The sequence below is a fragment of the Microcebus murinus genome, chromosome 11 (genome assembly GCF_040939455.1).
Source record: "Microcebus murinus isolate Inina chromosome 11, M.murinus_Inina_mat1.0, whole genome shotgun sequence".
Lineage (NCBI taxonomy): Eukaryota > Metazoa > Chordata > Mammalia > Primates > Cheirogaleidae > Microcebus > Microcebus murinus.
Window position 1 is genome coordinate 69,869,844 of NC_134114.1, and position 26,798 is coordinate 69,896,641.

Consider the following 26,798-nt stretch of genomic DNA (forward strand, 5'->3'; position numbering starts at 1 on the left):
AGAACACAACAACAACAAACTACAGGCTAACACCCGTGATGAACATAAATGCAAAAATCTTGAACAAAATAGTAGGAAACCAAATATAATACCACATCAAAAAGATCATACACCATAATCAAGTGGAATTTATTCCAAGGATGCAAGGATGGTTCAATACATGCAAATCAATAACATGACACATCGCATCAATAGAATGAAAAACAAAAAACTATGAGATCATCTTAATAGATACACAAAAACCATGTAATAAAATCTAACAGCCCTTCACAATAAAAACTATCAATAAATTAGATAAAGAAAAAAAGTACCTGAATATAAGAAAGGCCATATGTGACAAACTCACATCTAACATCATACTGAATGTTCCTCTAAAGACTGGAACAAGACAAGGATGCCCACTCTCACCATTCTTATTATTAACATACTACTGGAAGTCCTAAGAGCAATTAGGCAAGAGAAAGAAATATTCTATTGGAATTCTAATTGGAAAGAGAAATTCAAATTGTCCTTCTTTGCAGTCAACATGAGCTTATAAATAGAAACACCTAAATGCTCAATCAAAAAACTCTTAGAACAGATAAACAAATTCAGTAAAATTACAGGATAGAAAATCAACATACAAAAATCAATAGTGTTTCTATACGCCAATAACAAATTAGCTGAAAAACAAATCAAGGAAGCAATCCCATTTACAACAGCTATAATAAAAATAAAATAGTTAAGAATATAGTTGATGAAAGAGTTGAAAGATCTCTACAAGGAAAATCATAAAACATTGATGAGAGAATTCGAAGAAGACACAAAAAGATGCAAAGACATCCCATGGTCATGCATCAGAGAATTAGTATTGTTAAAATGACCATACTACCCCAAGTAATCTACAGATTCAATGCAACCCCTATAAAAATATCAATGATATTCTTCACAGGAATAGAATACTTATATAGAACCACAAAGAATCTCTGGGTGGAATTACCAAAGCAATACTGAGCAAAAAGGACAGACTTGTAGAAAACACACTATTAGATTTCAAAATACACTATAAAGCAATAGCAACCAAAACAGCTTAGTACAGGCAAAAAACATACATATAGACCAATGGAACAGAATAGAGATTCCAGAAACTAATTTATGTATCTATAGCCAACTGAGTTTTAAAAAAAATACCAAGAACATTCATTGGGGAAAGGAAAGTCTCCTCAATAGTGTTGTGAAAACTGGATATCCACAAGCCAAAGAAGGAAACTAGAGCCCTATCTCTCACCCTATACAAAAATCAAATCAGAATGATTAAAGACCTTCATGTAAGACCCAAAACTATAAAACTACTAGAAGAAAACATAGAGGGATATTGGAATGGGACAAGATTTTATGAATGAAACCTCAAAAGCACAGGCAACAGAAGCAAAAATAAACAAAACAGATTATATGAATCTACACAGGAAAGGAAAGAATCAAAAGAGTGAAAAGACAACCTACTGAGTGGGAGAAAGTATTTGCAAGATATACATCTGACAAGGAATTAATATCCAGACTATACAAGGAACTCAAAGATCTCAATAGAAAAAAACAAAAAAACAAATAATCAAATTTTTTAAATGGACCAAGGATCTGAACAGACGTTTCTCAAAAGAAGATATATGAATAGCCAAAAGCATATGAAAAAAATGCTCAACAACATTAAGCATCAGGGAAATGCAAACCAAAACCAAGATATCATCTTATCCAATAGAATTGCTATTATCAAAAGGACAAAAAACAATGTTGGCAAGGATGTGGATAAAAGTAACTCTTACATGCTATTGGTGGGAATATAAACTGGCCACTATAGAGAATAGTATAAAGGTTACTCAAAAAACTATGAATTGGGCCGGGTGCGGTGGCTCACGCCTGTAATCCTAGCACTTTGGGAGGCCGAGGCGGGCGGATTGCTCAAGGTCAGGAGTTCGAAACCAGCCTGAGCAAGACCCCGTCTCAAAAATAGAAAGAAATTAATTGGCCAACTAAAAATATATATACAAAAAAAAAAAAAAAATTAGCCGGGCATGGTGGCACATGCCTATAGTCCCAGCTACTCGGGAGGCTGAGGCAGAAGGATTGCTGAGCCCAGGAGATTGAGGTTGCTGTGAACTAGGCTGACGCCACAGCACTCACTCTAGCCTGGGCAACAAAGTGAGACTCTGTCTCAAAAAAAAACAACAACAAAAAAACAACTATGAATTGGATTACTATATGATCTAGCCAACCCACTTACTGCGTATTTATCCAAAGGAAAGGAAATCAATATACTGAAGAGATATCTGAACCCCCTCCCCACGTTTATCACAGCACTATTCACAACAGCTAAGATATGGAATCAACCCAAGTGTCCAACAACCAATGAATGTATAAAGAAAATGTGGTATATATACACAATAGAATACTATTCAGCCATAATAAAGAATAAAATCCCGTCATTCACAGCAACATGGATGAGACTGAAGTACATTATGTTAAATGAGCCAGGAACAGAAGGTTAAACACTGCATATTGTCATATATGCTGTAGCTAAAAAAGTTGATCTCAGAGGTAAAGAGTAGAACCGAAGTTACTAGAAGATAGGAAGGGTAGGAGGAAGCAGAGGATACGAAGAGACACAAAATTTGCTGAAGTATACAAAATTATAGCTAGATAGGGAGAATAAGTTCTAGTGTTCCATAGCACAGTAGGATGCCTATAGTTAATAATAATACATTTTCAAATAGCTAAAGAGAGGATATTGAATGTTCCCAACACAAATAACTGACAAATGCTTGAGATGATGGATATGCTAATTGCCCTAACCACTGTATGTTGCATATATTGAAATATCACTATATATACCATAAATATGTAAAATTATATATTAATAAAAATATACAAATATTTTTAAAAAGGAATGAGTCAAATAGATTTATTAGGCTCTGAGGTTTCTTCTAGGTTTACATTTGTTGTATTCTATAAGAAATGGTAGGAGATGGATATATTTCTCAACACCCCAAATCAGTTCTTCCAATGGACCCATTTTGTTTATCGATGCCATCATTTTCCTGTCTCTTAGACTCTCAGAACAACTTTTTAACTCTTTCCTTTTAACTCCCCTCGGCATGCTACATGGAACGCCAAAGTAGAATCTAAAGCTTAGCTAGAAATAATATGTGAAAAGATAAAATGTGAGGCAGCAAGATATTCTTATATGGTAATAGATAGATCCCCTGAACCACCTCCCAAGTACTCAGCTTCCTAAAATATTCTAAGCAGCATCTAGCCTGTGTTTCTGGGCTCCTCAAACTTGGCAGACTCCTCATTCAACAAAAGATGTCTGAGACCAACTTACACATCTTTTTGGTATGCCTCCACAATTAAAAGAGTGACATCAGGGAATCCTACCTTCACAGGCCAATATTTATCCTAGATCTATTCTCCTTTGTAGTCTTTGTATTCTTTGCATTATTTTTTATATTGCTGGTTTGATCTGTGTTGCTAATTTTATAATAGTGAAAATAAACTTTGACCAGATCATCAACTTTGACCAGACCAATAAACTTGGACCAGCCTTTTCTTCTAGCCTGGCTCATTTTTACTTTTCCATCCATATTTAGTCAAAAAAGTAGTCTTCCTATATATATCATTCATTAAATCCTTCTAATATAATTTAAAATTTAATTTTTACTAAATCTTGACAATTTTATGTAATTCAGTGAACTCATTCATTGAGACATAGATTACAGCTATAATGGCTAAATAATAATACTAATAATAAAAGCCAATTCTTACGTAGCACTTATATGGGCCAGGCATTGTTCTAAGTACTTTATAAATATGAACTCATTTAATTCTTAACATAATCCTATGAGATAGATACTATTATAATCTCTATATTAAAGATATGGAAACTGAGACACAGAAAGATCACTTGTCCAAGGTCACTTGGATAGGAAGTGGCAAAGCTGGGATTCAGACTGCTTCAATGGCTGTCCTTAATCACTATGGCATCATAATGTTGAATTTCAAATCAAAAGTGTAGTTTATTATATCTCAAACAAGAAGTAGTACACTTAATCAAAGTATGCACCTATCCTATCAACAGTTTTGCCATCTTAAAGATAGCTTGTTTATGCCAGCAGCAAGGAAGCCCAGAGTGCAAGTGGCAATGAAATCACGAAAGGCATTTTCCACAGCTTTTGAGAATTGAATATTTTTCCTTGCAAGAAGTGGTCCAAAGCCTAGAAAAGTGGTAGTCAATTGATGCAAGGTCTAGTGAATACAGTGGATGACAGAGTTTGCAAGTCAGCTTCTGTAGTTTGAGCAGCATTGTTTGTATGACATGGTTGAGCATTTTCTTGTAAAATGATTGACCCATCACTATTGACCAATCTTGGCTGCTTAATAGCAAGCATCCTCATCATTTCATCCAATTGGTTGCAGTAGACATCGGCTATAGTCGACTTACCAGGTTTCATGAAGCTATAGTGGATAATACCAGAGCTGGACCATCAAACAGACACCATTAGCTTTTTTTGATGAATATTCAGTTTTGGACTGTGCTTCAGCACTTCATCTTTATCCAATCATTGTGGTGAATGCTGGCGATTGTCAAAAGGAATCCATTTATCATCACACATCACAGAACGGTATAGAAATGATTCACCTTTATGTTGTGACAGCAAACAAAGGCAAGCTTCGATATGATTTCTCTTCTGAGCTCATTTAATTCATGCAGAACCCATCTGTCCAGCTTCTTTACCTTGCAATTTCTTTCAAATGGTCCAATACTGTTGGAATAGTAATGCCAAACCTTGCTAATTCACATCTAGGTTAAGATGGATTTGCTTCCACTATAACTTTCAGCTCAACATTATCCTTCTTGGTCTCACGTCACCCACGTGTCTCATTTTCAAGCTTAAAATCACCAGAACGGAACTTCTCAGACCATAGAGGTACTGTGCATTCATTAGCCACATCCTTCCCAAACACTTAGTTGATATTTCAAGCCATCTGCAATGCACTAGTTCCATGAGGGAACTGATAATAGAAAATAACATGGATTTTTGACTTATCTGTGGTTTCACAAAAACTGCTCTAAGAAATTTGAAAGATAATCATGAGCCAAGACATGCGTTTGAAAGACTAAGGTTGTACCTTCCCAATAAGAATAAAACAAGAAGTCTCAAAGTGAAATGTCAGAGATATCAACTGTCAAACTTAGTACTTAAGGAAATTGGACATTTTATAATTAATAACCTACTATAAACTGTCTCTGTATAGACTCATACTTTTATAAAAATTATTATTTAATTCTCATATATGCTGATTTGTTTTCTGTCATATACATTTGACAGCTTTCCCTAGAACCATTATAAATGTCTTTCATTACAAAATCTACATACTTGTAAAAAAAAAAAAACCCTAAGTTTTTAAAACCTATACCTTCCCTGTATGATTTTAGAGTTGCCTGAAATTTCTTTCTTTTCATTAATTACAGACAGTTGAAAATTTAATGTGTTAGCTTCCCCTAAAGTTTAAAATAGATCTCAATTTGTCAATAGTCATTTAAGATACCTTATACATTGAAGTTCTTATATTAGGAAACAAAGAAGTTTTTTATTCCAGTCAGTTTATTTTCTCATCTCTCATCTATATATTAGGTGTTTCTCCATAAACTGCTATGCTTTCTGCTAATAATTGTGGAAGTTCTAATTATTATAATTTTATAAGCTAGAATATCAATATCTATCTGGTACTCATATTTATATTTTACAGCTATTAAAATTCCCCTTCTTAAAATATAAAATACTTCATTGTAACTCTTCTATTAATGATTTATATATGTGTGTGTATGAAGTAGAAATTGACAGGATCAGTCAGAATACACTACTGTAGCTTGACAAGCAAACAGAATTAATTGTCATATGATTTACTTACCAATTCTGACATTGCTTTCTTTATTTTTCAATGCCCATCTTTCTAGAAAATATATTCATTTTAATAACTCTTTATAATATTCAATATGCAATCCTAACCATCTCTTGCTTTAATAGACCAGTGAAACCAAGATAATATAAAAATAAATTTTAATTTTAGCATTCTTTTAAAACATGGTAGTCATACCTTTCACATGATTTCAAAGTCATAAAATTATTATATATTTTTAGATTAAAACTAAATGTCAAAAGTCATGGACTTAGTGATTAACAAATTTTCAAGTGAAGTAAATTATTAATTCGGAGAAAAGTACATCTGCATTAGTAGAAAGTTTAATTTATGAGCACTTGCAAAAGGCAGTTCTGTATGATATATCAACTGGGAATAATAACAAACATAGCTTATGAGATATCAATTACATTTTTAAGGAACTTTCTTTTATTAATTAGACAATAATGATTTGAACTTAGCATGCACTTTGTACCAAAATGTGTGCTTCCCAAGGATTAAGAGTTTCTAAAGTGTGTTCCAAAAGTTTAAGAATTTCTTTTAAAATGTTGTTAATAGTATTAACTAGCCAGTCATATCAATGTGGAACTGTTCTCCTAAAATATTGGTGATATTATCATTTAGTTTAACATTAATTTGATTTAAAAAATCTACCCACTGTGATAATCATTTATGACTTCCAGGGTTTTGCTCCATGCATTACCACTAGTCGTGTATCATTGACATCTGTTTCAATTGACTACAATCATATTCAAGCTTCTTGCATTTTAGAAACCAACAAAACCTGCCCTATTACCCCTTTCCTTTCATATCCCAAATTCTCAAAATAGCAGTCTATAGTTCCTAATCTTATGTTCTCACTTCTCATTTACCTCTAAGTCCGGAGCAATTTGTTTTCTGCTTCTATCCTTACACTGAAACTGACAAATTATTTTTCAGTTGCTATCATACTTAACCTCTTTGCACTATTTGGTGCTGATAGCCACTCCTTCCTTGAAATTATCTCCTGTCTTAACAATCTTCCTAAATATTATGCCTTTCTAGTTCTCATCTGGTCTCTCATTCCATTTATTTGTTCACCAGGCTCCTGGTAGGAGACACTACTTTGAGTAGCTAGACAGTTCACATTCCTTTTTTTAATCTGTTATACAATACCCTGATACACAATGAGGGTCTATTTCTGCATTATAGGACTTAACTTTCCAAGTCATAACTGATTCATGGTTAGATCATCAGATGCATACTAAATGAATTTTGAAATTTGGAGTGGAGGCAAGAAGAAGGAATCAGTGGTAGTAAACCATTCAAGTTAATTTCAGCAACCCAAGAGAATTTAAAGTATCTATTATATAAAATACCAACACATTAATTTCAGCCCCCTAAGAGAATATATATGGATTGTTTTTGGCTGAGGCCCCTGGAGCTGCACAGTTCCTGCCCTTCTCTGACTGACTGCTCACAGTTTTTCTTTGGGTTCTATAAGATACACACAATAAATCCTCTCCCTGCTCTTACTGCCCAACAGTCAATTTTTTTTTTGGCTTAAATTAATCACAGTTTTTATTAAACTAATAAACATCTTAATTGGCTCCTTTCCCATTTCACTGATAGTGACCACAAGGTTCTCTCTAGACCTATGATGAGGTTCAGGACACATTATCCCAGTGTATGGCACGTTGGCAATTGAGAAAGCAGAGAAGCAAGAAGGTCTCTCTGACTTACCTCCTCCCCTTGTCCCCTGAAGCAGGCCATAAAAGAATTCTCTGACTTTCCTCTGAATAGGTCCCAACACCTTCCTTCCCTATACCTGGAGGAAAGGAATGTTCTGAAGATAGACACAGAGAAGACTCTGAACAAATAGACCTTGCTAAGTTCCACCAAGTTTGTTACCATTAGATAATAGCCATTTGTCCTCTAATCATACTTCTGTCCATAAAAATACACAGGTTTCCCTATTTTGGGGGGTCATTTCTGAAGGCTCTGCCATCTAAAACTCATATCAAACAAATCTGTATGCTTCTCTCTTGTTAATCTGTCTTTTGTTTATAGGCGCCTCAGCCAGGAACCTAAGATGTGAAGAAAAGGTATTACTTTTTCTCCCCAACACCTGCTTCTCATTTTAAATACTTTGAGCATTCGTCATGAAATTCAACTGACTCTTTCTATGTAATTTTACCAGAGTAGATTTAAGTGTTTGAAATTTTTAAAATTTTGTTTTTTATTCATTGTATTTTCTGCTCAGACCTAAAAATTCCTCTTCCTACTGGTTCTTATTTTGTAGAATTGCCAAATTTCCTTATTTCCCTTCTCTGGCTCTTCCTTCTCTTCCTATTTATTTTATACTGAAGTTCTTAGTCCTCTTGTTATGCTACATGCTTTCACTGGGTAATCTCAATTATCATCATGTCTATGCTTAAGATTTAAGGTCTGTATCTCTAATTCTAGTCCTTCCTCCAAAACCCCAACATATATTTCCAAGCACTTAAAAGATACCTGCACTTCGCTGACTCAAAGTCTCCTTAAGCTCAGCATGTCCAAAATTTAACTCAAAATCCTTTCCTTAAACAGGCTTCTCTTCCTACATTACAGTATCACCACCTACCTAATCTCCCTGTTCCTTGCCCTAGTATCTTACATCAGGTATCAGCAAACTATGGCATGGCCAGTTTTTCTATGGCAAGCCAAAATGGTTTTTACATTTCTAATGAGTTATAAAAATAAAAAACAAACAAGCAAAAAGAATATGCTATTAATACAAAAGCTACATGTGGTCCCCAAATCCTAAAATATTTACTAACTGGCCTTTATAATAGAAAATGTTTGCTGACGCCTGTCTTAAATGGTCACCATATTATTTGGCCCTTTCTTTTCCTAGCAAATGGTCACCAAATGCTCTCAAATTTGACTTTTCCCTCTGTCTGCTATCAGTGTCCCAAATGTAAGCATTATTTCTTACTGAAAAACATAGAAAAACCTCCTATCTGGCTTCCAAGACTCATGTCTTGTGGTATAATATTTGGTTTCTCCTCCCCTGACCCACTCTTGGCACAGAGCTCCAAAAACCTTTGGAATTTCCTAAGTGATAGAAATGTCTTTTGTTATTCATATTTAAGTTTATGCTAATTAGGCTCCTCTGCAGGGCTCCCCAGACATCCTCAGGGTAGGGGCTGGTTACCAGAAGAAGCAACCACCAGATTAGAGAGTTGGAACTTTCAGCTCCACCTGCCCTCAACCCCAACCTACCAGCAGGGGAGAGGAACTTGGGACTGAGCCAAATCACCTATGGCCAATGATTTAATCAGTCATGCCTATATAACTTTAATAAGAATCATGAACAAGGAAGTTCAGGGAGCTTGTAGTAGATTGGTGAACACATTCCTGTCTTGGGAGGATGGCATACCCAGACAGTACATGAAATGCTATGCCACAACCTCCTTCCTTACTTTGTCCTGTGCATCTCTTCCACTTGGCTGTTCCTGAATCCTTTCTAATAAAACTGTAAGTACAGTGCTTCCTTACAGTGCTTACCTGTATGTACAGGTAAGTACAGTGCTTCCTTGAGTTCTCTGAGTCATTTTAATGACTCATCAAACCTGAAGGGGGGATTGTGGGAATCTTCACATTTGTAGTTGGCGGGACAGAAGTGTGGGTCACCTGAGAAATCCACTTGCATCTGTCATCTTAAGTGAGGACAGTCTTGTGGGATGGACTCCTTAACTTGTGGAGGACTGTCCCAACTCCTGGTAGTGTCAGAAATGAATTGAATCAAATTGAATAGTAGGACATCCAGTTAGCATCTGCCTTGTATATGGGCACTAGACTTCTCATTTTACAAACTAAATCTGGAGATTTCACTACCCTGCTTAAATCACACTAAGGCTTTTACATACAAATTATATAGAGAAACTCTAGGCTCTTTACCTTGTTTTATATGTATATAGCCCTCCATATTTAATTTATCTTCATATAAAAAATAATTATATTTTCTACTATAACACTCCTTGATATCCTGAAGTAGCCTCCTAGCTATAACTTGCTTTACACAAAGGATTTTTTCACTAGAAAACTGTATTTATGAAAGACATTTATAATACTTTATCAATATAGATAATACTATTTAAAGGTAACACATAACTATAATAACATAATTTGTATATTATTATTAAACAGAAAAAATTATCTACGAATGTGGCTAAATCATTTTTGAATGACTTTTTAACAATTCAAACCATTTAAAAAATGTGAAAACATAAGAAAAAAATCAGGATTTAACATTTAAATTATCAAATCCAATTTAAGTGTGATGTGATTTAAGTTCTAGTTTCCAGCTACAAAAAAAAAAGGAAATTAGATAAAAATAATCTTTAAGGTCTCTCTAGTTTTAAAATTCTACGATTGTAATCATGTGACCTACTTCTTTAATATTTAATCTTCTGTCATACAGCCTTTGCAGTATACTTACTTTTTAATTCTATAGTTCAACATAAGTATATTTGTTCGTGGTTAAAACAAATTCATATGAAATAACCTGAGTATCTATTTAAAAAACCAATCAATAAAAGTAAATTTTGGATTTCTTCACATTAAATCTAAAAATCCATCACTATACTTGCTTTTTACTTTATTTGCTGCTTTACATATCTCAACAGTGAATCTATCATATCAACATAGTCATCATGATCCAAGCTGCAAATAATAGAGAGTGTCAGTGTCAATTTTGCTTTCTCACACTTGCTTCCCTTCACTTCATCTGATTTTAATAATCCCTGTCAAACCACAAACAGTCCAAATTACCTTCATGACACAGAAGCTTTCAAGGAGCAGACAGAATCTCAACTTTCATTTAGCAACTACAAAAGAAAGCTGTCCAGCTGGACAAATATTATTTCCACACTTGACAATCTCTACAGTTGGGCATGCATTTTAATTTTAACTAAAACTGCCAGGAGTTTGATAGGAGCTTCTTGTTTTGTGTAGATTGACTCACAGGATTATCAGACCAATGACTGTAATTGTGATGAAAGAACCCAGCATTTATCTACTAAGAGATGAATCACATACCACAGCTAAGGGATCAAAATGAACATGTAAGAGATAGTGTGTAGTATAAATTATAGGGGAGGAAACTACTTCAATTAGGTGCTTTAATTAATAAATAATCTAAAGATACAGAATACATTCTTGATGTAATTTTGAAAAGTACCAGCTAATAGGTCAAAATGTAAAATAGTTAAAATTTTACCCTTAGACAACATTGAGAAACAGCTTCCAAAAATGAAATCTAAACAGATTTTAAAAATTGTTTTGGATTCACTCAACTTTAAAGTCAGATTTCTAGAAAAGTTCTACGTGTTCGATTATGATAAAACGGCTGTTCTTGACAATGTATCAAAAAGTCCACTTAATACTAATCAATGTGCTCTTGTACACACAATGTAAAACTTCAAAAAAATTTATAGTAAAAATGAATAATGATAATAAGTTTGTAGAGGAATATTAGAATAAAATTTATAGTGTAAAACTATACTAAATTCAACTTAAATTTAAAACTTACAAGCTGTAGAACATTTCTGGGGACATTTCCTTTTAAAGCTAGACCTTAATTCCCCCTAAGTTAGTAGAACCTCACTATAATGTCAGTCTTCCCTCCAATCTGTTATGCTTGACACTAGTTCTAGCCAAAGGCCAATCTTAGAGTACTGTTTCTCTCTCAACACTATCTTGGATACCACAACTGAATTTCTTTCATCAGCTCCTTTTCTTTCTATTCTCCTTGGTCCTCTGACTAGATGATTTCATTCACATCCATTTCTTCTGCTACAACTTGTATGGTGGATCTCATGTTCTGACTACAGCTCTATACTGGATAACCTCCTTGTATGCCCCACAGGTACCTCATGGTACCTGTGCCCCAAAACAATCTTATTATCTTCTCTGAAACTTCTTCCTTCTCGAGGTCCGTATGATAGTTAATAGCTCTGATATCAACCTAAGTAGTCATGTCAGAAATGTAGGACTTATCCCCCATGTTCTGACATTCTCTCACCAACCCCACGGCCACATCTCTCATATCCATCCATCTCCTCCTACTGCCCCTATTAAAAGAAAAACATTAGGCAAATTAAACAGAGTTTAACTGAGCAAAGAAAGATTCAAGAGTGGGGCAGGCCTCAGAAACAGAACAGGTTCAGAGTGACTCCGGGGCTGCCACAGGATTGGATAACATTTACAGAGAGAAAAAGGAAAGTGATAAACAGAAAATGGAAGTGAAGTACAGAAAGAGCTGGATTAGTCACAGCTCACCATTTGCCTTATTTGAACAAGGTTCCAAAAGTTGGCAGCCTATGACTGGCTGTAACTTGGCTGCTGTGATGGCTGAGATTTGGCTACCTGTTACAAGAGTAGGTTACAGTCTGTTTACATATCCAGTTAGTTTACAGTTCACTATATATGGGGAAACCTTTAAGAAGAACTTAAAATATATAAGGAGGCAGCTTTGGAATAACCTTAATTTAAAGCCCCTGTGTAGGTTCAAAGCCCATTACCTGGATTTGTGCAGCAGTTTCCTAAAGAGTCTCCTTATCTTGGGCATCATCACCTTCCAACTCATTCTCTCTCTACCAGAACGAACTTGGTAAACCTGTGGTCCCCAACTGCCTAGCCACACAGAAGGAGGTGAGCAGCTGGGGGGCGAGCTAAGCAAACATTCATCTGTATTTACAGCCATCCTCATTCTCTATAACTCCCATCACTGACAGAGCTCTGCCTCTTGTCAAATCAGTCACTCACTGTCTCTCATTACCCCCAGATGGGATCTTCTAGTTGCAGGCAAACAAGTTCAGGGCTTCCACTGATTCTGCATTATGGTTAGTTGTCTAATTATTTTATTACATATTATAATGTAATAATAATAGAAATAAAGTGTACAATAAATTTAACATCTTGAATCATACCCAAACCATCCCCCCACATTCTACTCATCCCACCCCACCACAATCTATGGAAAAACTGTCTTCCATGAAATCAGTCCCTGGTGCCAAAAAAGGTTGGGGACCACTGTAAAACACAGAGGGGAATCAATATTTACAAAAAAGATTTAAGTTTAAGTGACTGGACATAAAGTTATACTCTTAAAAGAAACACAAAAATCAGAGAAAGGAGTTAATTTGTAGGAGAAATAGTGTGTTCATTTTATTTTTAAACTTGTTTTTAAATGATAAATGATACATATTTGTGGGGTACAAAGTGATGTTATGAGATACACCCACACAGAGTGTAGAATGACTGAATCAAGCTAATTAACATTATCCATCACCCAAAGTACTTATCATTTATTCTTCCTAAGTGAAACTTTGCACTGTTTGACAAATATCTCCCCATTCTTCCCACTCCTCAGCCTATGGTAACCACTATTCTACTATTTACTCCCATGAGTTCAATTTCTTGAACTAGATTCTACATATAAGTGAGAACAAGGGGTACCTATCTTTCTGTGTCCAGCTTATTTCACTTAGCATAATGTCCTCCAGGTTCATGCATGTTGTTGCAAATGACAGAATTTCCTTTTTGAAGAGTGAATAGTATCTCATTGTGTATATATATGACATTTTCTTTATCCATTCATCTATTAATAGACATTGAGATGGTGTGTTTATTTTAGAATAATGAATTTGAAGCATAAGAAATATAGCCAGGAAGCACTTGGAAAAGGGGAAACAGAATTGTGGAAGGAGAGGATGATGTACATATACATAAAAAGACCATATAATTTATCATTGAGACAGGACCTTTTTTTGAGATTAAAAAGTGAGTACTAAAAATAATTAAAATTAAATATTTTTGAAATGTATATTTACTAATAAATTAGATGGTTTGAATATATTTGTAGACCTATACAATAGTTATAATCAAAAATTTTAAAAAATAACATGCTTTTTTTTGAGACAGAGTCTTGCTTTGTTGCCCAAGCTAGAGTGAGTGCCATGGCATCAGCCTAGCTCACAGCAACCTCAAATTCCTGGGCTCAAGCAATCCTACTGCCTCAGCCTCCCGAGTAGCTGGGACTACAGGCATGCGCCACCATGCCTGGCTAATTTTTTCTCTATAGATTAGTTGGCCAATTAATTTCTTTCCATTTATAGAAGAGACGGGGTCTTGCTCTTGCTCAGACTGGTTTCAAACTCCTGACCTGGAGCAATCTGCCCGCCTGGGTGAGCTACCTTGCCTACATTTTAAAGCTCTGGATTGCTGCTGTTTTTGTTCTATGGTGGGGGATTTTGTTTTATTATAATGCAGAGGATTTTCTTCTTTTAGATTGTCTGTTAAATGTGCACTGATGTTTTATTTTGTTATCACTGTTGCCAAAAGGGTTATTACAAATTAAAAATATATTATCCAACAATAAAATAAGTAAAGTTTTATATCATATTATACATGACAAAACCCCTCGAGTGGCCAGGCACAGTGGCATGTGCGTGTTGTTCCAGCTACTCAGTAAACAGAGGCAGGAGGATGGCTTGAGCCTGGGAGTTCAAGACTGTAGTGCATTACGATCACATCATCTATGAATAGCCACTACGCTCTAGCCTCAGCAAAACAGTGAGATTGCCCTCTCTAAAAACAAACAAATAAACAAAAACCCTTGTAGCAATAGAGTTCAAACTATATTTACTCTATGGCGAGACTGAATAAAGACTAGAAAATGTCCAATCCACTGGCATGGCATGGGCCCAGTATAACTGGCTGGCACATCAAGTGGCTGGCAGGGGTGGCACCATCAAATACTTCTGCCACCACTGTCACCCAAGACCTGAAGAGATTAGCTGTACCTAACTGTTCATGTCTGAGTTCATTCACTTTATCTGTCAATACTGTACATGCTGTCCTTATAAAAGATGTCTTAGCTTCTATTACTTCTGGAAAAGAGAAATTAGTTATTGCCAATTTAACCATACGTTTAGGGGAGAGTTCTGATCACTACACTGGCATTTCACATAGGAGACAATGTCAGAATTTAGAAGTATAGGTCTATCTAAACCTATCCTGGTTTATTTACATGTAACTATTAAATAATACTTCATTCAAAAATGAAAAATCTGTGAGCCATTAAAAATAATAATCTAGCTCTCCATGACATGGCATGGGAAGATTTTCAGAATACATTATTATTTAATTTTAAAAAGTAAGTTAAAGGTATATATATATGTATATATATATAGCTTAATACAATATAATATTTTTGAAAAAACAAACTAAAAAGCCCTCAAAATGAGGAAAGACACACACTGAACTATTAGCAGTGCTAATCTGTGGATGGTGGGCTTAAAAAGGGGTAGAGAAAAGGGAATTTATTCTTTATAATCTAATTTTATTTGAACTTTATAAATAGCATATCTCGCTTCTCACACCTGGGAAATTAAAACAAATAAACAAAAAAAATCACAAGAACTATTATAAGGCATAAGCTAATATAGTATCAACTGAGGGGTACCAGTAACAAATGATCTAGGAATCCTGCAGCAGGGAGTTCCCAATGGGCAAATGGAGATAGAGAAGTCAAGCCCCCAAGAAAAAGGAAGATAAAGGCATTCCTAAAAGTGGGAGCCAGTGATCTTCCAAAATCCGTAACTCCGCAGGCCCCACAGTTGGAGACATTTAATGTCCCACTATAAATAGGTACAAGGCATCTTCAGTTTTGGGAATGATCCAAGAACTAGTAAAGGGAGGACATAAGAAGCCTCAGCCAGACAGTAACTTGAGAAGTAGATAATGAGTTAGTCTGCTTATTTCCCTCCTGTTCCACAACCTGAACTCTTACTAACTCACATATTGCCAATATGTAATTAGGTCCCTATCTTGAGGTTTCTTTCTATGTACTGGGATCCCACTCCTAAATCCCAGTCACAGCTAACTGCTCCAGATTCATGGACCACCACCAACTGGGGGCTCTGGTAATTAAAGGGATGAGAACATCCCTGAAGCATAAATGGAACTGTTTTGGGAAGCCAGAGCATAAAATTCACGGTTGAAAATAGTGAAAAATAAAATTGAAGAGGTATGCTGTAGCCAGATATTTTAAGGCCTTTTTATCCTCCAGGAGGAAGATATTTGGACTTTATCCTGTACATAACAGGGATTCACAAAAGGTTTTTTAATAAAGGTAGTATATGACTAGTGTTTTATAAATATCTATAAAACAAGGTGTTAAGATAGTTTGGTGTGGAGTGAGAGAACAGAGGGGGCAATCAATTAGGAGGATAGTGAATGAATTCAGATGAAGGAGATGATGAACAGGAAGAGGATGTGGCCATGAGAAAAAGAAAATATAGCTTTTGAAATGATTTTCCAAAGTATGAATTGAAAGCTGAGGCCACTGAGACAATTATAGCCGAGAGAAAACCAGGCAATTGTTACATATTCAAGCATCAACATTCTGGTGCTTTAGACCCAATCCACCAGATAAACCAAACAAGACACGTGAAAATTATAAGGTCATGTTTAGAGTAGAAAGCTTGTGGGTTATGTCACTAGACACTAACAAGGGTAAGGCCAGAATGTGGCTCTTCCTGAGCAATAAAAATCAGTGTGGGAAATGACCAATTATAGCAGTAGTGAATATAGAGTTGGGCATCATCCAGGCAGGGCCCACTTGTTATCAAAGGCTTTTATGGTCTTGCTAAAGGCAGCCATAGATATCACACTTTGCATATACATACTAGCCTTCATGAAGCTGGCAGAGGAGTGGGTGACCTCTATGGTTGTCCATATGGTTTTTTTGTAAGCTATGGCCCAAGGATAGGCCAAGGTAGAGAGATAAGTCTATAGGGAAGTTTATGCAGAAAGAGCTTAATTATTACAAACAAAATTCTGAATTTTTAATCTGGATGACAGAATGGTAGTATATGAATAGATTTTGAAAATTTAGGAGGAAAATAGTGATAAGAAGGCATGGCAAAATTCAGTGTTAGACATAATGATTTTGAGTGGGCCATACAAATGGAAATGCCCAGAATAGACATGGAGAAGATAAACAAGAGACATGCATGAGAAAGGATACTGCTCAGAATGTCACACTGTAGTTGTGGCTTTATAGCTGTTAGTTTCTAGTTACATAATCCACAAGCTTTCTGCCTCTTAACATGACCTTATAATTTTCACGTCTTGGTTTCTCTGGTGAATTGGATCTAAAGCCGAAGTATGTTGATGCCTGAAAATGTAACAACTGCCTGGTTTTCACTCAGCTATAATTGTCTTCCTCATTCAGTGGCCCCAGTTATCTATTTAAACCCTAGAAAGTCATTTCCAAAAGCTTTTCTTTTTCCATGGCCACATTCTTCTTCCCACACTAAGATGCAGACTATTATGATAAAGTATCATTTTTTTTTGGCATATTATGGGGGTACAGATTTTAAGGTTTCAATAAATGCCCTTTCCTCCACTCCCCCCACAAGTCTGAGTTTCCAGTATGACCATCCCCCAGATGGTGCACATCTCACTCATTATGTATATATATATACCCGCCCCCCTCCCCCCTGCCCAATACCCTATTACTGTAGTACCTATGTGTCCACTTTTTATCTGGAAAAAAAACCTCACGCACATACACAAAACAAACACAGGGTGTATAAGAGAATTAGTATTTGTAGCAGTGTATCATGTTGCTGTGGTTTGGATATTTGTCCCCTACAAAACTCAGGTTGAAATTTAATCCCCAACTTGGCAATATAGAAAGGTGAGGCCTTTAAGAGGTGATTGGGTCATGAATGGGTTAAAACATCCATGAATTAATGGTTAATAGATTAATGGGTTAATGCTTAAAGGGTTATCATGGGAGGTAGACTGGTGGCTTTGTAAGAAGAGAAAGAGAAACCTGAACAAGCATACTCAGCACCTTTGCCATGTGCTACCTTATGCCACCTCTGGACTCTGTAGGGTGCAAAGCCAGCAAGAAGGCTCTCATCAGAGGTGGCCCCTTGACTTTGGACCTCTCAGCCTCCAGAATAGTAAGAAATAATAAATTCCTTTTCTTTACAAATTACCCACTTTCAGGTATTCTGTTATAAGCAACAGAAAATGGACTGATACACATGTACTAATAAACTTAAGCTAACTTATATTGCTGCTTCATTAGTTGGTGAGAGAAGGGATTCATCTGCTCACAGAGGAATCTATTTACTCAATAATCAATAACGACACCTTATATTTATAAATTCTAATGGGTAGCCAATAACATTTCTTTAATTTAAATACATAAGTTATAGAGCTAATAAATGATATGACCAAGACTATAATTATAATTAAAACAAAAAACTATTCTAAAAAATATAACATTTTTGGACTACAGACCACTGGTTAAAAAAAGCATAGCAATCTAATGTATATGAGTATACACACATATCCTAAACAAAAGCTTCACAAAACATTACTTACTCTTAATACCTGTTCTTATATTTTATACTCTATTTTATTTTTTCCTTTTTTTTTTTTAATGCTGTCCACAGCTTCTAAACTGATTTCAGCGCCTGTAGTTTGGCTTGGAGATTTTTAGATTAAAAAGAGACCTTCATGATCATTTTATAGAACCATCTGTAAAGATATGACTGATAAATCCAGAAGAGATGATCTTTGAGAAAGGGTAAAAAAGAGCAAAGCAGAAAAGGTAGGAGTGGTTTGGGGCTCACTAACAACAGAAGGTAGGAAAAGAGCCATAGAAGAAAAAGAGAGTGGGGTCGTAAATGGGACAAAAACAGTATGAAAGAGGACAATGTTGCAAAAAGGAATGGGTAGTCAACAAAGCTATTTTCAATACGTCTTTGTCTATACTTCAGTGTTTCTCAAAGTATAGTCAAAACCAAAATAAGCCAAAGTACCAGAGACATTGTTAACAATTCAGATACCTGTGGCCTATTCTAGACCTAGTGAATTAAACTCTCTGACGTGGGTCCTAGACTTGGCCATTTAAAAATCTCCTAGAGCATTCTTTTCACCAAGCATTTTTATCTTAATGCTTTTTACAAATCAGCTTTCGAATTGGTCCTTTCCAAGAACATGCAATCTCACTTCATGCATTAAATGTATTTCAGAAAAGTTGTTAGGTGAATACTTGTACACCAAACCATTATTTCCCTTAAGGCTCTCATGATTATTTCAGAATTATGTTCACCCAGGAGAAAACAAACCAGCTTCAAGAGCATTTAGCCTTTAAACAAATATTCTTTATCTATGCAATTTTTCCGTATTACTTACAGACTTTGGCCAAATGGACTCACATCCTCATTATTTTTATCCATAATAGAAGTACATATATTTAAAATTACAAAACATAGTTAGCACATTTCATTTTTATTTTGAACTAACTGCATTGGACTTAACTGGTTAAATATCATAATCAGGTGGTATTTAAGCAGAACTCACAAGCAGAAAATGAGGAGAGGTTTTCAGAAAATACAAAAACCGAAGTTTGTGATTTTGACTCTAACAGCAAAGATATCCCTTTAGGTGGTAAGCTCTTCTAGCAAAAAGTATTTGTCAACTTATTACCAATAGCTAACCATGAAGTATGAAGTGTGACTCTATTCTATTCAAAGATGGGAATCATAGCTAAGAACAAAAGTAGTTGACATTTATTTACTTACCTCATAGGAGTCCTTGTTTCAAATACTTTACATGCATTAACTTATTTATGCCTTATAACAATCCTGTAGAGAATGGCTTTAGACCTCATTTCCCAGATGATGAAGCTGAGGTACAGAGTTATATAACTTTCCTGAGATCCAACAGCTAGAAATAGGAGGTGAGATTCAAATCCAGGCAGCCTGTCTCCAGAGTCTATACTCAGAGACAGTCTTTTACACTGTGATGCTAAGAAAGTCTAAGATGTTGGAACAATTACTGCCTCTGTACAGAGGAATAGTTGCTGTTTAGGTGTTAAGACTTTTTTTTCAAGATACCTTGGGTCTACCTTACATCCCTGCTCATGTTTAGTTATGATACTAGATCTCATTATAATGTACTTGAAATATGACAGGAATCTCAAAATTAGCATAAAAATGGGAATTCGGTATCATGTAGAAAAATGAAAATTTATTTTAAAAGATACTTAATTCTGTGTATAAGGGCAGGATAACATAGTGGTTTAGATCTGTGCTTCTCAAATTGTTATGTACCAATCACCTGGGAATATTGTTAAAAATGCAGATTTTCAGTAGGTTTGATATTTGCATTTCTAACAAGTTCCCAGGTGAGAGTGATATTGCTGCTGACTTGAGGATCACATTTTGAGTAGCAAGGATTCAGAAGTTACACAGCCTGTGTCTGAATCCTAGCTCCATCACTTACTAGTTGTATAACTTTCTTATACACCTCAACCACATTTGTAAAACAGTGAGATAATTAAAGGGTTGTTATCAGGATTACATGGGATAATCCATAGATAGGACAGTCTCTGGCATATAGAAAGGACTCAATAAATGTTATCTCTTAGCATTACTGAAAAATATTAAAAGCATATATTGCATCCCATTAGAAAGCCATTTATAGAATTGACTGATCTGGCAGGAACTAAATAAAATGTCATCATTCTTTTTCAGGCAGTCACTAGAACATTACAATGAAGGACATTAAATACATAAGTTAGATCTACCACCCGGCTTTTATTAAATACATAAATCTGAAACTGCTCTAAATGAATTTGCATGAAACTGGCTTAGTTTATGATATTTAAAAAGCATAATTCGTTTGTATGCCAGAAAACTTTTTTATATTATGGGTACACACTGAGTTCCAATTCATTTATTTGAGTAGCTTCTTCTGAATTTAGAAAGAGTCATTTTTGTTTTAAAAATTTCATTCTATGAAACAGATATCAGAACTAGTATCAGTGTAAATGATAATGATTTAAACGAATTCTTTAAGGAAGCACATTGCTAAGTTTAAATGAGTTTGGAGGATTTAACCAAATCCTTCCAATACAACGGTATATCATTTCAAACCACTATACAATGCAGCATTATTACTTCTTGCTGCTGAGAACTGGGGCTTAGAAAGATGATTATTTGTCAGAATTGTGATGATGTAATAATGACACCAAATGGTCATTATTGGGAGGGACCCATAATAGGAGGGACCAATGAGTAGGAAAAGTGAAGTTAGCACCAGAAATAAAGATAAAATTTCACAGCCATCTTCTCAAATGAAAACTATAAGAAATTTATCAAAGTCAACACCAGCTGAAAAATAAAAACATGGAAGGAATGTAGTACATTAGAAAAGAAAGATTAATGTTCACCTAGTCATTGATAAAAACCAGAAAGGGTAAAACCTGGTGGTTCAATCAAGAAGATGAGAGAGTGCTACTAAATGTTTTTGGTTGATGAGTATCTTAAAAGGTCAATAAATAAGTTGCCTATCTTTTCATCTTTTATTTTCCTAACACAAGTGGTGAAAAAATTGTGGAACAAATTCTATTACAGTTATTTTTCTAAATTAAAACTAGATTCAACATAGGCAATATGTAAGATCATGACAGATAAGAATCAAGGAAAAAGGAGGGATTTGGGCGAGTAGATTATTCTCTCCTCTTTCCTCTCTCCCCTTTGCCCTACCTATTGGGGTAAGGATGTTCCTGGCTGCTGCTTCGACGTGTGGTATGGTACTAGAAATCTTTTAATGCACAGCACATCATATTTTACTTTACATTTTACTTTCTATGACAAGTGTTGACTTTACAAAAATAAGATTTTTAAAAACCTGCATAAAAATGCTTTATATAAAGGACTGGCAGATGGAATTTTATAAGCAAGGTTTACCTGTACTCAATCACATCAAATAATGATTCTTAACGTGAAAGCAAAGTTACGCTTTTATTGAAAAAAAAAAAAAATCAACAGTGGGACTTATGATTCTTAATAACTGTAGAGATGATAACACTAAAAGATCAAATCGTTAGGATTAAAGGTACAAGAAGAAAAGAGTGAACAGAATTATACCAACATCATGTCTTGTTATTTTGGTTTACCCTTTTCTGAATCAAATACCTAAAAAATAAAAATTTACTGAAAATGCCTAAGGTAACTTTTTTCCACTTAGAAGGCAGGTATTAACTGTCTCTCACCTCTGGAGAAGCAAGGAATTCCACTTCAGTGTGACCTATTTATGCCTCTTAGATTTATAGTATTCAGTTTTTAATGACCCTGAACCAAAGGGAATGTAGAAACCTATTTGAAAAGTTGACATTAAGGTTGTGACACCAACCAAAACAACAAGAGAATTTAAAGTTAAACTGACACCAATCCCAAATCAGTCTGTTATACTCCTAATTTAAAAACAGTTATTTATGTGAAATAGTGATGGCATGTCATCCTCTGCTTTGAAACTCCTGAATTTTGTCATTTGGTGTTTGTGTCACAACCTTAATATTATTTAAATATACTTTTTAATATCTATTATTTAAAAAATATCTTTGAATTGAAGATACTCTAAAGCTTTGAAGAAGCCAACCTCAAAGCACTGCACTCCTAGCATGCCACTTTTATTAGAAGTAGTGCATAAAACATTTGCTGTTGACAAATCTAATTCATTAAAAGGTGAGATGGATGCATTTTAAAATAACTGGCTGGCATCATTATCTGCAGTGCCTTTTATAAATTATTCCTCTTTTCCCTTTTGACTGAACTTGTCACAGTTCCCTTTCAGACTCTGAGTGTTATGCCTTATAGTCAATACTTCCAACATGTTTAGACAAGTCACAAGTTAAACAAGCAGTGGCATTTTATTTTCTAGAAATGAAAAAGAGTAACAGATATACGAATTATTTCATTCAATTCATTGATTTTTAACTAAAGACAAGTAAAGTCAGTTAGTGGTGGTTTTATCTCACACGAGGAATTTAAAATAAAAGTACACTGTTTGGATAGAATGGGGAATTTCAAAGAAAGGAACATAAAGAGAAATGCTGGCAGCCCCGCTGCACTGTTGTGCAGAAGACTTGGTTTAAAATTGAATTGTGCTTCCCCTGACACTGGAGATCAGGTACATCATAAGGCTGACAGCTGGCTGGCACACTAACTTCCTAAAAGAAGATGCTAACTGTATTCTCTTAGAGGCCAAAGGAATAGAATTATAGAAGCCTTCAAGGCAACTGAGTAGGCAGAGTACAAATTATTCAAAATATGAAAACATTTCTTACCTAATTTTATTTCAGAAGACTCTAAAAATGAGCTGGTCTTCTAATCCTAAGGCAGAAAATTATTTCCTCACAAGTTGTCAGAAGAATTGTCCCTTCTTTAGTTATCTTCGGCAGTTTTTTCCAGAATTTATAAAATGTACCTATAAAATAATTGGACAATGCTTTATCACTGCCACAGTAGGAGGGAGGGCACATTCACAACATTAGTTTTCTACATTGTAGTGACAGTACTATCATTAAATTATGACATATGGATTTGAGCCATGAAGAAGAGATGATGGAAGTACATAGAGACATTCTGAAGATGGGTGCCCAAGAAAAGCCATAGACTATAGGTACATAGATAATAGGGGAACCTAGGAAAATGCATATTGAAAACATTCCCTTTATTTTCACTAAGAATTGATCACTCCTAAAGAAATGTGGCTCAAAGAGAATAAGGCATGGTTGCACCATATAAAACAAGCAATGCTATTCAACCCAATTGCTTTTTTCCTGTTTCATTATTAGTTGACCAAGACTGTTTACTAAAACCATCTTTTCCCCACTCTTCAGGGTGATCTTATTAAAAATAGATTACCAGGGATCTTGTTACAAATGGATTCTGATTTGTTTGTTTGTTTGGAGATAGAGTCTCACTCTGCTGCCCCGGGGTAGAGCGCAGTGGTGTCATCATAGGTCACTGCAACCTCAAATTCCTAGGCTCAAGCAATCCTCCTGCCTCAGCATCCCCAGTAGCTGGGACTACAGGCATGCATTCGCAATGCCCAGCTAATTTTTCTATTTTTAGTAGAGAGGGGGTCTATCTCTTGCTCAGGCTGGTTTCAAACGCCTGAGTCCAACAATCCTTCTGCCTTGGCCTCCCAGAGTGCTAGGATTATAGTCATGAGCCACTGAGCCCCATCTGGATTCTGATTAAGATTCTATATTTCTAACAAGTTCCCAGGTAATGGCACCAATGCTGTGAGGCCATGGAACATTTCACTGATAAATTTCCACCAATCTATTTGTCTTTTCCTACACCAAAGTATGCTGTTGTTATTCTTGGCTATTGACCTTTCCATATAATTTTAGAATCTTTTGTTAAGTGTTCCCCGTTCCCCACCAAAACAAAGTTAAGAATTTGACTGAGATTGTTTTGATCAAATTGGGCAACTGTACAGCACTGGGTTTTGCAAGCCATGTGTATTATATATCATTTCACTTATTGAGAACATATTGTCACAAAATAACATTCTCTTATTTTCCCCATAGGAGTTTTGCACATCTCTAGTTATGTGAGATTTATTCTTAGGCACTTCATAGTTTGAATGTTATTAAAAAATAATATCTCAGCTGGGTGCAGTGGCTCATGCCTGTAATTCTAGCACATTGGGGGGTGGGAGGCAGGAGGATCACATGAGGCCAGGAGTTCAAGACCAGCCTAAGCAACACAGACTTCATTTCTGCAAAAAAAAAAAAAAAAAAAAAAAAATACAAAATTAGCCGAGCACAGTGGTGTGTGCCTATAATCCAAGCTACTCAGGAGGCTGTGGCTGGAGGATTGCTTGAGCCCCGGAGTTTGAGCACCCAGGTTGTCAAGAGCTATAATCATGACACTGCACTCTAGCCTAGGCAACAAACATAGTGAGACCTTGTCTCAAAAAAACAAAAACAAAAACAAAAAACCTCTTTGTAAAACTTTTCCTTTTGTTTACATATGTATATATGCATACAGTTTTTCTATATTGATATGCTTATCCAGGATATTTGCTAAACTCTTACTTTTTTTCCTGTAGTTTTACATCATGCACACATAATGAGTTTTACTTCTTTAGTTCCAAAATCTATATTTTTTCTTTATTTTGCCTTACTAAAAAGAAAACAGGTCAAACAATAAATGCATTACTTAATAGAAAAAGCTATTTTGTTATCTATGATCAGCCAAAATGATCTCTTGGTTAGGCCTAGGTTGTCTAGGAAACTGATATGAATAAGGTTTCATATGTTTCTTACAATATTTGTTAATTGTCCTCATACTTCCTGCCTTTCTTTGGTGTCTGATATATAAATCCTTAAATGTTAAAATCCATTATCCCAAGCTGAACTCTGGTTGATATTTCATCAGAAACAAATATAAACTCTAATGGACAACTTAGCTACTCTGGGAAGTAAATTTGAATAAAAAAGGAAACATGAATTATAATGAGGAAAATGGTTCAGTTCCATCTACAAACTAAGGTGGAGATGCCAACACTAGGAAGCCATTACTGAGGTACAGCACATCACATACACTCCACAGTTGAAATCACAAGGTTTCCTGGAAAACTCATAAATAACTGAAATTGCATTCTTGATGACAATGTCAGCCTGCTCTAGGGTGAAGTGCCCTTTTTGATAGCTTTCAACTAATTAGTTTGACCAAAGGAAAAAATCAGAATTACTGTTCCACACATTGTCAATGTTGTTAACATTGGTTAACCGAGGAAAGGTGAACGTGTGTGATGTTGGGATGGAGGAAAGGATAAAGAGAGAGGAGGAAATAACTAAAACAATAACCATTATAATAATAAAAACAAAACAGTTTCTTAAAAAATATGTCCATAATCCACTACAAACAATTATGAAGAAGGATAACAATGTAGAAAATGCTTAAAATGAGAAGTGAAAACAAGACTCAAGAGAGCATATACACATTAAATTGCAACGGTATTAAAAATATGTGTACAGGCCGGGCGTGGTGGCTCACGCCTGTAATCCTAGCTCTCTGGGAGGCCGAGGCAGGCGGATTACTCGAGGTCAGGAGTTCGAAACCAGCCTGAGCAAGAGCGAGACCCCGTCTCTACTATAAATAGAAAGAAATTAATTGGCTAACTAATATATATATATATATATATATATATATATATATATATATATAAAAATTAGCCGGGCATGGTGGCGCATGCCTGTAGTCCCAGCTACTTGGGAGGCTGAGGCAGAAGGATTGCTTGAGCCAGGAGATTGAGGTTGCTGTGAGCTAGGCTGACGCCATGGCACTCACTCTAGCCTAGGCAACAGAGCGAGACTCTGTCTCAAAAAAATAAAAAAATTAAAAAAAATAAAAATATGTGTACAAATTTTTGGTTAGGAAGCTAAAACAGCATATATTTTCCTCTGTCCTTCTAGATATCCCCTTAAAAAGATAATACATGTATGCAAGGGGAAGGGGAGATGTAAACCCACAAAAATGAAGAGCGAGCCATTAACTACAAATTTATATAAGACAGATGAAAGAACATTCAAAGAAGAAATAGAGTTAGCAAAGCTACACTCTAGAATGTGAGCACAGAGGGCTGCAATTAAAGGAATGACCTGATAACCCTGGCAGAAGTGTAGAGTAAGAAATTAAACTAAAAAACACAATCAAGATTTGTTCAAGAGACAATATACCTTTCCAGCCTTTTTGTACAAGCAACTACTTTGTTTCGCTCTTGTCTCTAAATATCTGTGGGTAAAGAAAATAAATAAATGGGAGAAATGGTGTGTCTGAAGACATAAATTAAGTGTCTAGAAACTGTGGGAATGGGTGCCCCAAAGAAAAGTCTGCCTCATTCTGGCCTTTAGTTGACTTCTAGCATGCTAATGGTTCACCATTTATTCACTCTAAAGTAAGCTGTACCAGTAGAATCTGTGCCAT

General features: G+C 35.3%; 1 protein-coding gene across 1 annotated transcript in view; it reads right to left on the bottom strand.

The window, feature by feature from the left end:
- Positions 1-26,798, bottom strand: part of KIAA0825 (KIAA0825 ortholog) — a 364,371-nt gene that overhangs the window by 329,074 nt on the left and 8,499 nt on the right. The window contains exon 2 of the mRNA XM_076008186.1: positions 23,141-23,280. The gene's annotated coding sequence lies outside the window, so the exon portion shown is untranslated. The remainder of the gene's footprint in view (positions 1-23,140; positions 23,281-26,798) is intronic.